This window comes from Aegilops tauschii, chromosome 5 (genome assembly GCF_002575655.3).
Source record: "Aegilops tauschii subsp. strangulata cultivar AL8/78 chromosome 5, Aet v6.0, whole genome shotgun sequence".
Classification (NCBI taxonomy): domain Eukaryota; kingdom Viridiplantae; phylum Streptophyta; class Magnoliopsida; order Poales; family Poaceae; genus Aegilops; species Aegilops tauschii.
The window spans coordinates 503,466,991-503,479,900 of record NC_053039.3 but is presented as its reverse complement, the minus strand read 5'-3'; positions in this window follow the sequence as shown (position 1 = coordinate 503,479,900).

The following is a 12,910-nucleotide window of genomic DNA, read 5'->3' as shown; positions in this document are numbered from 1 at the left end:
GTCACTGATCTGGCTGCATCCCGTCCGCCGGGGGAAAGGGAGTGCGGTGGCCTCTCTCTCCCTCACCGTTGGTCACTAATCCGGCCACATCCCGTCCGCCGGGGGAAAGGGAGGAAGTGCATCGTCTCTCCGTTTGACGGCGCCGAGGCAGCACGTCTCGATCTGCGGTACACGCTGTTCTCTCTTACCAAGCTCCGGAGCGGCAGGGCCTACGCCACCTGCTCGCAGATTCCGCCCGCCGCCGCTCACCTAGTTACATCCCGACGACCTCCAGGTATCCCCTCCAGCCTTGCTCCACTGCCCGTCTTCCCACGTCGCTGCATGTGGATCTTCCATAGTTCTTTGCCCAAAACGTAGCTCGTCCGGCATACTTTCCATATTGCATTCTTGTGCTCACACCGTTTTAGACAAACACAACCGTGTTGTTATCTTCCCTTAGGACAAGGAATATGCTTCTTTTTTGTCGGCGCATGTGTCATCAACTGTTATTGGCCAATAATTGTTTTCTTTCTACTCGTTGCTATTGCGACCTTTTGGTGAACTGCACAAATCACTTTTTTCTTAAGAGTGTTTTGTGCAGTTGTACTAAAATGTCACACGGGCAACGTCTCTACATTTCAGTGCGACTGCACAAAGGGAGATTGGTTTTGCTCTATCCTCCTCATCCAACTCCGAGCCTAATCTTCTCCAACTAGTTAGTCTTAAGAGAGACTGCAAAGGTGACCGGCTTCTATTTGTGTGTTTATTGTTTCATCAGCAGTCCTCTATTATCGTAATCACACTTAATATCATGGAACAGGGACGCTCAGCTCTATTTTAGTGGAACTGCACAAAATGATTGGAATGTTGCATGCTCCAGACGGCTACTTTTTTCCCAACATGCCTTGTTGATTTAGACAGAGCTGGGGGACGTTGCTGCCAATGAAAGCATGGATCAATTTTAATTTAACACCTTCTCACAACTCTGTCTTCAGTTGTGATGTAATTATTAGCTCTAATCTACTAATAATTGACATGCATTAGCTAGGAAGTTAGTTTTCTATTGTTTCCGAAAGAGCATCGATGGCAAGACACGCGAAACAAAAGCTGAAAGCTCACACCATTGTACAATTTCATGTCGCTGGAAAATTATTTGTATAGTACGTCAATTATGTAAACAAATGATGGAAGCTTGATAGCATTGCCAGAAGCCTCTTCGTCATCCGGGTCCATGTGCCATGCACAAAATTATACTCCTTCGTTCCTAAATATTTTTCTTTTTACAAATTTCAAATGGGCATATTTTAGAGTGTAGATTCACTCATTTTGCTTCGTATGTGTACTCCCTCCGTTCCTAAATATTCTATTCGTCTTTCTAGAGATTTCAACAAGTGACTACATACGGAGCAAAATGAGTGACTCTACACTCTAAAATATGTCTATATACATCCGTATGTGCCAGTCCATTTGAAATCTCTAAAAAGACAAATATTTGAGTAGTCACTCTTTGAAATCTCTAGAAAGACAAATACTCCGGAGTATATTTAAGAACCGCATGGGAGACTCAGCCCGGTCGTTGCACCGCATTAATAGTGAGTAATGAGCAGTCAAATCATAAGCCCCACCTTTCCCACTATAAGTTGCTCTGAAGAAGCAACCATCAATACGCTCTTCTTTGAATCCGCTCATACTACTCCATCCGTCACTGTTTATACAGCACGCTTCAGAAAAAAGAAAAAAATCTGTGGGACCAAGGCGACTAGCGATCGGCCTGAAAAATAGCATTGGTAGTTATAGCACGGCGTCTATTACTAGAGGGAATAATGCATACACACATGCATGCAGTGCTTCCACCCCGGGTACACACATGCATGCACTTACTCCACTCCGTAGTAGTACAGTACATGGAGAGAAAATTGTGAACTTGATTGCGGTTACCATGCCCTAATTAATTGAGCATTAAATCAAACGCGTCTAAAGTCTCTCTGGTGGTGGAAATGCATTGAGAGAAATGCATCATAATGAAGCGCGCCCTGTAAACTGTGACGGAGGGAGGAGTAGTATGGAGGTGCAAAACCAAGTACGCGTATGGCCAGTCGGTCAACGCACCTCCTCTTGGCATATCACTGACATGTGGGACAGGAGTGTGAGCAAACCGATCTCAATTGACGGCAAAGAGCCAACCCGCCGTTCCTTGAGAGAGACGAGGAGCGAGAACACACAGACGGGCTCGCACAGAGGCCAAGATATATTCGAGCATGGTTGGTTGATCGATATCATTCATTACATGTTGGGCTGCCGTTTTCCGCCCTTCTCCGGAATAAACATGTACTTTATCAGAGATAAAAAAATAAGAGTACAGATGCTCCACCATGCGGTTGTAGTAGTAGTACTACTCGTACTACTGCGCTTGGCTCTTCGCCTCTTCGTGAAGTCGAACAATGATGGTACTTCGCATGTTGGGTACTACAGTGTATGCCTCTGACAATCTGACACCGAATGGACTGATGCATGTCCACCGAGGGTAGGTTGCATTAGTCTAAAGGCGTAAGTGAGCTTCACCTTGTCCTGCAAGCTTCTCCTTGTTCTGCGAGTTGACGGGACACACCAAAAAGTAGTGCTAGTCCATACTCCCTCCTTTCCGGTTAATATGGCTTAATCTTTTTTGCGGGTAAATGAGAGAGCTTTATTCATATATAAGCATTATTAGGACAATCAGCCAAGACACTGTTCACTTGGAAGCGAGGTACCCCACAAAAAAAGAAGTAGGAAGCGAGGTGTTTCATCAAGCCAGCTCTCGGACACATTCAAAGTGCAGCAAGCACGGTTCGCACGAAGATGCGCCGCAAGGTTTGCTGACCTGTTTACATGCTGAATAACAAAAAAAGAGGAAATATTACCGAGCGCTACTATTTGTAACAGGATATGAGCCAGAATTAAGCGAGAATTGTGGCGAGTGTTCCATGCAATCAACTTCCATTATCACATGCGAGAACCCTCGAAGAGAACCAAATGTGTTGAAGATTGCTTTATCACATTTTAAAATTATAATAAGAGTGCAGATGCTCCTCCATCCGGTTCCTAGTACTAGTATAGTACGTAACTTTATAGACTATAGTAGTAGTACTAGTAAACTTTGCGCTTGGCTGCTCGCCTATTCGGGAAGTCGAACAATAATAGCACTAGTAGTATAGTGTATGCTTCTGGCAATCTGACACCGAATTAACTGTTGCACGTCCACCGCCTGAGCGAGGGAGAGCTTGCATTAGTCAAAAGTTTCTCCTTGTCCTGCGAGCCACCGCACGCAAGCTTCTCCCGTCCTGCAACCTTCTCCTCGTTCGGCAAGTTGACGGGACACAGCAAAGTAATGCTAGTCCATACTGCCTCCTCTCCGGTTAATATGGCTTAATTTCAAATGAGATAAATACACTGTCTGTCACTGTATATTTGTAAAAATACGGTCAGTGGACTTCATAATACGCTCATTGCGCTCAATATATATATTTTCCGGTGTTTATACGGTCACTAGCTCACCCTGACTGAGTATGTGTGTGCATGCACGTGTAGGTTGAGCACTTGAGCGTGACCGTGTGTGTTCCGTCGTGTGCTCGGACATGCATGCATTAGGGCATCGCGCGCATTTTTGCGTCCATGTGTACGTGTGACTGTTGCATACACGTAGGGGGAGTACGTGTAGGGGCCACTAAGGAGCAGTCAAATCACACAGTAAGTTAGTCGGAAGAAGCAACCAGCATTTCACTCTTGAATGACACGAACGCAATATAAAATGGTTGATATGGAGAGAAAAAGAAAACCACTATATATACACTAGCAGGAGCCTAAGCTACAAGCCTGCTTGCTTAGGTTGCTCTCTTCACAAGCATAGAACGACGGGCCTGATCCCGCAGCTGGGGGAAGGGAACAATGTTCTGTGTAGACGCGGTCGACATCGGCGAGGGAGAAAACCCACAGTCGGTGCGTCCCAATCGGGGGTCACCGCGGTATGGGCCGATGCCGCATCCCAACCGCCCTTCTAGCTACAGCCCGACATCCCAGGTAGTCCATCCTCCTTTTGGAGCCGGCTTGCTCCACTGCCGTAGCTCCATCTCCATGTCGATCTTTCTCTACTTCTACCGGCTTCTACTTGTGATGAGTTTATGTCTCATGAACTAGTGCCGGTACTATTATTCTAATCACACTTCTTCAATATCTTTGCCATCAGGGATGCTCAGGTCGATTTTAGTGGAACTGCACAAAAGCATCGTATGATCTGAGGGTGACAGCCGTCTTTCCTTCGACAGGTTCTACCTGGCCAGGAAATTAAATCATGTTTAGGGTTTAGGGTTTAAGTCGTAGTGACCCCATCAGTAGTTTTTCTTCCGTACACGCTCTCACAACTTTTTTCTTTAGTTGTGAAGTAAATATTGGCTATGATCTGTGAATCATTGAGATGCATCAGCATGCGTGTTAGTTTTCCTTTGTATTTGATGGAATGTTGTAACGGGGCAACCTTGGAATAGGAATGAAAATGGAGTGGAAAGTTTCCGTTTTTCTGGAGAAAAAATGGAAATGGAGAGAAACCAACGTTTCGTTTCGTTGGATCGCTCCATCGAACAAAACCAACGTTTAAATCACGTATGTCGTGTTCGTGTCTCACCCTCCTCCACGGCTCGACCCCACACGGTTGCTCGGCATGCCACTCGCCGCAAACCGAGTATACGATAACTTTCCCGCCTGCTTGTCGATGGATCGCGCCATGGAGTACTAGCACTACTGGAAGAGATTGACGAGTTGGGGTAGGACAGCTAGCTGTAGCACGGACTCCCAAGAACTTTTTACATGCATGTTGTAGCCGGCTATTGCGACCTTTGAACGCGGAGCAGCCGCGTGCACCCGGAAGCGGCGCGGGCAACACTCTCTCGGCCGGCGCGCCGCTTCAATGCCGGCTCCAGTGAGAGGTCGCGTCCGCTCTGTCCGGGCATGAATGCGGCACTGACCGTTTCAGGCGGGAAGCACACGCGGGTGATGAAGAGGGTTCGGGTTGGTCAGGACCGGCCGTGGCAGCGGTCCGAACGTGCGCAAACAAGAGATGATGTACGTTAATATTGCTGCGTATATAATTAACAACGTAAATAATGTGCCAGTTGGACAAATATGATTGGAGATGGAGATGGAGATGGAAATGGAATTTTACGTAAACACGGATATGCATAGTAGCTAGGGTTCGTCGGCTGGTCCAACATCACCTACTAGTACTATTATAGAGGAAATGCCACTCGAAAAGTTGTCCTGATTTATGCCTCAGTGGAGGTATACATGTTGTTTCGACAAAAAGTACATGGTGGTTGTGCGGTCATTGTCCATATGGTGGTAGTACTATCACTGGTTAAATGAAGAAATGCTTTTTTTCTCGGGTATCCTGGTTTAGTTCCCATCAAGATAATTATGATGCTTCTGTTTGTTGGTGTACTTTTCGATAATTCTTATTGACAATTGAGATGTCGTTGCTAACCCTTTTTTATATTTTTGGAAACAGCGATGTGTGTCTCCATACCCGGGCATGTCTTCCTCAATTTTAGTGGAACTGCACAAAATTGAATGGCCATTGTTGTTCCGCCTCACTGTCCTCTGCCACGTGGTTCTTCCTTCCTCGAGCTTGATTACTGAGAAGAAACAGATCACAGTGAGGATTTGTCGAACTTCATAGGTGCCTCACCCAAACTTGATGCCAAATGGATGATGCATCACCACGATGACCTATCGATGCTCATGGTTGCGCCTCATGGTTGCGTCGGCTGGTGAAGCTGATCGATTTTCAATGAAAAACAAGTTGTCTTCCATCAGTGCTCTTTGCTTGTTATGCACAAAGATGATATCCTTCGTCAGTTCACCTTGGTTGCGTTGGAGACGCAGTCGTCTTTCACGTTGGTGCAATTTTATCACACAATTGGCTATGAACCAAATGTTTCCTCGAAGAAGGATCGACGTTGGTACAAAGAGCATAAGTTTTGTATTGATTTCTAAGCCTTCTCACAACTTTGTCTCCAGCTCCCCTGCAATTTTATTTGTCCAGCTATTAACTTTGATTTAAAAAATGGTGTGGACTAAAAACCCGGATGGACGTAGTAGCCCTCCATTTTTATTTACTCCGCATATTAGATTTGACTGAAGTCAAACTTTGTAATACTCTCAAATCTTTCCGATAATTGAAATTAAAATTCTTTATTTGTACACACTCTCACACGTTTCCAATAATTTGGCGCATGTGTGGTTGTTCACTTAAGGGAGGGTAGTGTACCACACGTGAAGGACAGAAAGTGCGACCAGGACGCGTGGGCGTGGATCGTTAGTTCATCGGAAGTAGTACTAGTTTTCTTCATTGTACATTAAATAAAGAGTTTTGTTTCGTACTTACACAATTTAAAACGATTGTTATGGAGAGAATAAGAAAACCACTCCACTATATGTTAGTCGTATACATGAGAGTACTATATGGACGCAGCTTCATTGACTTAGTGCACCTGCCTTTGGATTTATGATAGGTGGGCCCAAAATGTGGCTGGCTCACCTGTCATACAGCCAAAAGCAGGTGCAGTGAAGGCACCGGAGCTCAATCCGTACCACAGTAGTATATATATAAGCGGGAGCCTCAGCGCTTGTTCGCTAGGGTTTGCACTCTCCACACGCTCACCGCACTACATATATGTTACACGCTGGAGGCTCAGTGTTCATTTGCTAGGGTTTGCTATATTCACAGTCTCTCACCCTCTCTTCACCAGATCTAAACAAGACTGCGTTGGCCTCTTGTCTCTCTCTCCCCCCTCACAGCTGGTGAAGGAGGCGTCCGTATCCCGTCGCACTGGGAAGGGGAGGAGGTGCAGCGTTCACTCTATCGCCTTCGGCGAGGGAGGCAATCCACTGCCGGCTGCGCTGTTCTCTTTCACCCAGCGCCTGTGCGGGAGGGCCACCGACCCCTTCTTCCTCGCTATCATACGTAGTGTGGGCAGATCCGGCCTCCCGCCGCACGCCTTGCCACATCCCGACGACCCTAAGGTATAAGTTTCTTTGAAACCGTCGTTGCTCTAGCTGCATGTGGATCTTTTTCGATCTGTAGTCGAATCTAGGACTTGGTTCAAAGAGGAAAGAAGGGTGCGATGGGCTGGAGCAAGAATCTAGGACATGGTTCAATGAGGAAAGGAGGGGTAGAAAGTAGTATAGACTGGCTATCCAGCCGCTTTGCAGGTCGAAAAGGGAAAAAGGTGGTAACCCAGTACACACATCTGTAAGGAACCGATCTCTTTGTTGAAAAGGGAAAGAAACTGGGGGGTCGGGTAGTTTGTGCAGGACTAGATTTGCTGCCCTCACATAGGAAGAAGGTTCAAAGAGAACAAATATGGGACCAGCGCATATATGCTGCTTGGCTACATACTCTGCATCACCCATTTATACGTGTGGACGCACATGGTGCTGGCATGTCCAATACAGCTATTTTGCTGTTGTTAATCTAAGAATGCCGCCGGAAAATTGAAGCAATGCCACTGTTAAAAGTAAATTACATTTTTTTAACGAATGTTGCTTCAAGAGAATGTCTCTGTTAATATGAATCAATGCAGCCGTTTTAGAAATGCTACTGTCCTACTTTGTTTTCCATCCAAGATAAGTTAGATGCTTCTTTCTGTCACCGTTTGTTTCATCCTCCTTTATCGGCAAGTAATTGTTTCCTTTTTTGCCTCTGTTAAAACAGGGCTATCGATTCAACTTGTTGCTATTGCGACATTTTGCTTCGCTACTCAAAACACTTATGTTTTAATAGTGTTTTGTGCAGTTCAACTTGAATGTCACACCGGTGACTTTGCTTAATTTTGGTGGAACTGCACAAAAGGAGATCGAGATTTGTTTCCAGTCTTCGTGGCGAGTTGTTTCAAATCTTGGTCTCAACCACATGATGTGCGGTGTGCTTTGAGATGTTGTGCTACTTGTTTTGGTACTGTTTTAAATAAATGTTGAATTGAAGCTATTGTATTGCTGTCTTTTCCCATTAAGTAGTGAACAAAAATGGGACCAACCCAGACATGATGCTTGTTGCTTTGTTACAACAAATTGAGCATCACCCCCTTTATAAGCCAGTAATTGATGCCACTCTCAGAATTAACTACTGAATCTTATTTCAAAACTGCAACACTTGTTAGGGATTGGCGGGATTACCATTTTTGTGGCCGCATGTTTCATCCTCCTTTATTAGCCAGTAATTGATTCCTTTTTTGCCTCTGTTTAAACAAGGATATCTATTCAACTTCTTGCTATTGCGACATTTTGCTTCGCTACGCGAAACACTTTGCTTGATTTCAGTGCAACTGCACAAAACGAGATTGGATTTCCTATTCGTGTTGGCAGATTCGTATTTTATCTTGTCCGTCTCATGAAAGCTCAGTACAGGCCTTCATCCACATGATTGTGCAGTGTGCTTCGAGATGTTGTGCTACTTGTATTGGTACTGTTTTAAATAAATGTTGAATTGAAGCTATTGTATTGCTGTCTTTTCCCATTGAGTAGTGAACAAAAATGGGACCAACCCAGACATGATGCTTGTTGCTTTGTTACAACAAACTCTGCATCACCCCCTTTATAAGTAGATGGAAGCACATACTGTTGTTGCGCCCACTCTCCCCTGGAACTGTTTATGATTTTCGTTAATCCAATGCCGCTGGTAAAATTAAGCAATGCCACTCTCAGAATTAATTAACTACTGAATCTTAGTTCAAAACTGCAACACTTGTTAGGAATGGTACTATCCTGCTTTGTAGTTCTTTCTACGTGTTTAACCAAGGTATTGTTAAGATAATGTCTCTGTTAAAATGAATCAGTTGCATTGTTTTAGGAATGGTACTTTTCTGCTTTGTCGTTCTTTATACATGTTGAAACAAGGCATTGTTAAGATAATGTCTCAGTCAATATGAATGAATCACACTGATGGAGAATTGCTACTCTCCTGCTTTGTTTCCCATTAAGATAAAGTAGATCAGTAGAAGCTTTTGTTCTAGGAGTACAAGTCATCAACCGTTATTTCTCAGTAATTGTTTCCCTTATACCTATTGTTGCTTACAGGGATATCAAAATTAAAGCTCGGTTTTATTCCGACTTCGATTTTAGTTGAACTGCACAAAAGGAGCCAATGTGTCCAAGGCAAACTGTTGCATTACTGGGTCCAGTTGGTCGTTCCACTTTGCAGAAAGAAGTAGTCACTGTTTGCGCTACAATACAGAAGGAATGACCGAGAAGCTTTACAGAGTATTATTAGACACCGGTGACATGACTAGTCTGCAGAGACCATTGGCAATTTAACAACACGTGGAGTGCCCTGGGCAAAAACTGCCCAAACAAGTACAAGAAGCTACGACAGGACTCCACGATCATAGGCATTACATATTTTGAATGGGAAAAGCTTGTCAAAGTTTAATCATTGATGTTAGCAAGAAGATGTTAGTTTAATATATTGGAATTGGAAAACCTTGTAAAAATTTGCTCATTGATGTTAGCCAGAAGACATGTATTTGATATTTCTGAGTGGGACGCCCTTGCTGTGAGCAGCATCGAGTGTTTTTTCCTATTCCTGTGTTCAGTTTAGAAGTAAATAGTTACTCTGCTGAGATATTCCTGTGTTAAGAGTTTGTTCTGAATATTGTCTATGTAATGCCAGGCCTTGTGTTTGATTGCAAAGTTGAGCTTGGAATGTTGTGGCATGCGGCATCACGAGCTGTTCACCGTGCCTCCTGAGAATAATGCTTCGCATTGGTTTGCATGTCGATCTAATGCCAGTGATTTGCTTGTTAAGAAGATCATCCTCTTCTGTTGTTTCCGTGCTTAAGAAGTTCATCGTCTGATGTTTCATTCATAGCCTATACGACAAGTCAGGTAGGTTAGACGTGAAACCATATGATCTTCCGACCAACTCATGATATTAGGCCGTGATTGGATCGTCGTTTCCCAACCAAAACCGCTTGTAAAACTGACGCTTGTAAATTAAAGCAGAGGTCTCGGGTGAAGGCGCTTGGTTGGTCGATTTCGACTAGTAAAATATCGGAAGTACTTCACACACGATAAAAATGTTGAACGACACTCGGACGATTGCTAATCCAGCCATTAGCTGTTGTTTCAGCCTTGCCCATGGATGGCATGATATGCACGTCGTGCATGTATCGTCTGGTAATGTCGTCCATATAGCAGTGCTCGTAAAATATACACTGGTCTCTTAAATTACACGTGTAACCCGCCGGTTTTACTTACAGACCTCGGACCCTCGGTCTCATTACGCCTGTATTTTACGCGTTGTTTCCGATGACGAGTAAATTACACTTGTATTTTACGCGTGGCGCCGAGCATTGTTAACATCGTCAACGAACATGCGGATTCAGGAGATGACTTTATTTTGACTTGATGACACTAGGGACCCACTAGGGCCATAGCCGTACGTACGCAAGTGCCTCCTTATTATGTACAACTATTTTTTTTGCTTTCTCCTGGTTTCCTGACATCACGATCCCACACCATTGTCAACCTATGTAGTCAATATAAACGAGAGAATTGCACAAGGCGCGGCCGACAGCTGGGACCAAGCAGCTCGAGCAGTATTTGTGTTTTTGAGGCGTGAGCACTACAGAGTTTTTCTTGGCGATGATTTCCTTGTTGTTCAGAGGAGAGCAGGGTATTAACTGGGCGGGCTGTGGCCCGTCTAGCCTAGGCCTGATATCCATCCCAGATACTAATTTTTTTTCAAGATGAAAATGGCTAGCCCAGCTATACGTCTTTTTGAGGAATACCCAGGCAAGGTCAACTTGTTATTCTCCGCCCCGCTGGGCTGCAAATCTTTCCTAGGAGGGATGCATTAGGCTTAACAGGAAAATGGGCTTTAAAAAATAATAAATGGGATGTAATTATAAAAACTGAGCAGTAACTATAAAAAAATGCACCAAACACGAAATTAGTTTATAAAATATTATTTATGGATTTTGAAAATCTTAAATTTTCATTGTTGCGCGCGCAATGTTTCGTTGGATTTTTACGTAATACAAATTTATATTTAATCTGACTAGAAATTTCGGGATAAAAATATTTCGGATCCCATCAAAATGTGGGAAATTTTATTGAATTCTATCTTCAACGGTTGGTTGAAATTATTAATCGTTGTCCTAGCTAGAAAATGGGTTGTACTTTTAACAAACTGTAAATGGGTTGTTGTAAATTCCATTAGAATTCAAAAATGGGTTGTACATTCTTACAAAACGCAAATGGGCTATAAGTTCTCTGCCACACACTTGTGGGCCTACTAAGTGACGCGTCCCCTAAAAAAATAAGTTGACGCGTATGCAAGGCTTTGTCAACTTATTATAGTCAACACACGGTTCTAGCAGCAGTGGCCGTTGGATGTCTATCCAACGGATGTCGTGCTTCTTCTTCAATCTCGGATATTCTTAGCTTCGGCGGCCCAAAAAATGATTCCTCCCCCTGACATCTGGGGCGCACCGTTTCGGAAGCTGACCTGTGGGCCTACTAAGTTGGAGCGTACCAAGGGCTTTGTCAACTTAGTCAATATAAACGATTCTAGCTTCAGTGACCGTACGATGTCCATCCAACGGCCGTAGTGCTTCTTCAACCTCTGGTCTTGTTGGTCCAGCCACCCAAAGCAGCGCCGGTCGTGCCGCCTGCTCCTGCCTCCCGTGGCCGGCTGTGCTGCCGCGGAGGCCTCACCGCCCCCATATTACTCCTACCGCTGGCCAGGCCATCCCTCCACTCACCCACACCCCCTGTTATTCTGCGGCGACGGCAGCCTCACACCGCAGCCGAACCAGTGAACCCTCGTACTCCTCTCCGCACGGGCTTCCACTGCTGCGTCTTCCCCGGCTCTGCGTCATCCCCTTCCTAGGCCTCCCCGTCGCCCACCGCCCTGGTGCTCTCGGCGCGGCGTGGTCAACATGGTCAACGACCGACTTCCATTGGAAGAGTACTGTACATGGAGAGGCTGACAGCTGGGTCCACGGCGGCCGCAAGGAAGTGCCTCCTTATTACGCGCAAAATAATTATTCCTCCACCTGACAGCGGGGACCCACCGGACGGGCCACCTTATTTCGCGAAAAAAACGTTTCCCCCCTGACTGCTGGGACCCACCGGACGGGCCACCGTATTTCGCGAAAAAAACTTTCCCCCCGCTGTCAGCTCGGACCCACATGAAGTGCCTCGTTATTACGCACAAAAAAATGAATACTCCCCCTGCTAGCTAGGACCCACCTTGGTGGGAGGCTGACTTGTGGGCCTACTAAGTTGACGGGGACGGAGGGCTTTGTCAACTTAGTCAATATGAACGATTCTAGCTCCAGTGACCGAACGATGTCCATCCAACGGCCGTAGTGCTTCTTCAACCTCTGGTCTTCTTGCTCCAGCCGCCCAAAGCAGCGCCGGTCGTGCCGCCTGCTCCTGCCTCCCGTGGCCGGCTGTGCTGCCGTGGAGGCCTCACCGCCCCCTACTATTCCCACCGCTGGCCAGGCCCTGCGGCGACGGCAGCCTCACACCGCAGCCGAACGAGTGAACCCTCATACTCCTCTCCGCGTGGGCATCCACTTCCGCGTCTTCACCGGCTCCGCGTCGTCCCCTTCCTAGGCCTCGTCGTCGTCCATCGCCCTGGTGCTCTCGGCGCGGCGTGATCAACGTGGTCAAGGAATGACTTCCATTGGACATGGACTGTACATGGAGAGGCTGACAGCTGGGTCCACGGCGGCAGCAAGGAAGTGCCTCCTTATTACGTGGAAAATAATTATTCCTCCACCTGACAGCAGGGACCCACCGGATGGGCCACCGTATTTCGCGGAAAAAAATGTTTCCCCCCTAACTGCTGGGACCCACCAGCTACACCTTCGCACGCAAGGAAGTGCGTCCGGGC